Genomic DNA, 2,377 nt, shown 5'->3' with positions numbered 1-2,377 from the left:
TTCATAAATCTATGCATCACCTGTACTATATAATTATTTACCTACAGTTTGGCATTTTGATATTCTACACCTCTGGGAGCTCACCTTAATATTTTTACTATTACCATAAGCGAATCGACTTCGGATGAAACATCCGAAGTCGATTCACATAAAACTTCGTTTTAATACTGTACAGAGCAGGAGCTTCATACAGTATTAGAATGTATTGGCTCCAATGAGCCGAAGTCTTGTAAGACTTCGTGCAATAACTTCATAAATTAATTTGTACTGTAAAAAAAAATTCCCGAACTCTGGTTCCGTTCCAAGTGGTACCTATGGAGCCAATACATTCAAATACGGTTTGATCCGAAGTCAATTCGATCATCCCTAATTACCACCTTGTGTTTTACTAGTTTATTATGCAGTGACGCATATCTGACTTAAATATACAGTACAGACCAAAAGAGTTTTCTTTATTTTCATGACTATGAAAATTGTAGATTCACACTGAAGGCATCAAAACTATGAATTAACACATGTGGAATTATATACATAACAAAAAAGTGTGAAACAACTGAAAATATGTCATATTCTAGGTTCTTCAAAGTAGCCACCTTTTGCTTTGATTACTGCTTTGCACACTCTTGGCATTCTCTTGATGAGCTTCAAGAGGTAGTCACCATTGTCATCCATTCAAGAGGGAACCAAATGACCACTGCTGTTGCTGAACAGTTTCTGGTTTTGATTCCTGGCCCCTGCGTTGCCGATGCAGACCAATTTAGAACCTATGCTGCAAACCTCTCCCTGGGATACTATACAGTCTGTGGATTATTCGGCCAGGGAAATGGAGAACACACCTGTCTGTCAGATAGGGAGCGCTGTAGACCCGCTACATTTATCTTTGTTCACCCTAGTTTTCTGGCATGAAGAAAGACTTAAATCTACGGCAGCAAGGATGCGGATGTAGATCTAATTGTGCTGCATAAATCTGGCCCATCTTACAGCAGCATAGGCGGAATTAAAACCATCGTACAATACTAGAACGAAAGGATAATTTTATTGTGGAAAACCCTACAAGTTAAAAGAGGATCTAGTACCCTGTAGGGCTGTCTCTGGCCTGGATACAAGAGGAGACACGGTTGGACATGGCGTCACACAGGTTCCGTATGGTTTACTACAGCAGAAGCTGGTTTCCCGACCAGTCCCATAAACATTCAATTCGTGATAAATCTGGAGACCAGGCAGCCAAGGAACTGCTGCAATCCGGTGGAGATATTCCTGGGAAACCCTTGCTGTGTGTGGGTGAGAATTAATCTAATCAAAAATGGCAGTTGGAAGCCTTACCATGAGAGGTATCTTATCCAATATGTCAACTAGGCTAAAGGTCTTCAAATGCATTGTACAGGTGTGTCTAGCAGTCAACTTCTCACCAAGAGGTACACTACGCAAAAGCAGACCTCTTGTGGCAAGACCCAGTGACCAAGCAGATGACACCTGTAATCATTTACATATCTGCCCGAGACATAACCTCATGCCGAGTTTTGCAGCAATCCAACATTTGTATCTTGGCGAGTTATTTTTATTTTTGCCAATGAGTGAATATCCACATGGGCCAAAGCAGCTTATATGTTTTTAGACCAAATATGTGAAGACACATCCTTGTCTTCAACAAATATCTTTCTCGAGCACTTCAACAACAGCACTGATTCCTCTGACCATTACTCCTTTGGCACAAAGGTATGAAACCAGGCTTTGAGCAACACTTTTCCTCTCTTTTCTGATTGATTTAAAGTACTAGGGGTGCAGGGGAAAACAAATCTAGACTTACCTGACGGTGTCTTTTACCCAGACTCCAAAGGAAACACCATACTATCCAGCGTTTTGGTCTTAGTTAAACTTATATGGGAAACAGCGTTAAATAGTTACTATATAATTATGATTTTTTATTTTGTTTTGTTAAGAAAATGTGTTCTGCTCAGGAGTTATAGCAGGGGTGCTAGCACATCTAATTTCAGCACATATCTAATCAAAGAAACGATTTGAAGATAGCAGATGGAGGCTGGTAAACCATTTCTTAAAGGGGTTCTGCACTTTGTTTAAAGTGATGATCTATCCTCTGGATAGATAATCAGCTTCTGACCCCCGCCGAAGAGCTGTTTGAGAAGGCAGCGGCGCTCCAGCAGCGCCGCGGCCTTCTCACCGTTTACCACAGGCCCAGTGACGTCACGACTAGTATCAATGGCCTGGGTGGGGCTAAGCTCCATTCAAGTGAACAGAGCTTAGCCCCCGCCCAGGCCAGTGATACTAGTCGTGACATCACTGGGCCTGCGGTGAACAGTAAGAAGGGCGCGGCACTGCTGGAGCGCCGCTGCCTTCTCAAACAGCTGATCAGCGGGGG

The sequence above is a fragment of the Bufo gargarizans genome, chromosome 10 (assembly GCF_014858855.1).
Source record: "Bufo gargarizans isolate SCDJY-AF-19 chromosome 10, ASM1485885v1, whole genome shotgun sequence".
Classification (NCBI taxonomy): Eukaryota; Metazoa; Chordata; class Amphibia; order Anura; family Bufonidae; genus Bufo; species Bufo gargarizans.
The sequence above is the reverse complement of the archived record's forward strand: the minus strand, read 5'-3'. Positions refer to the sequence as shown.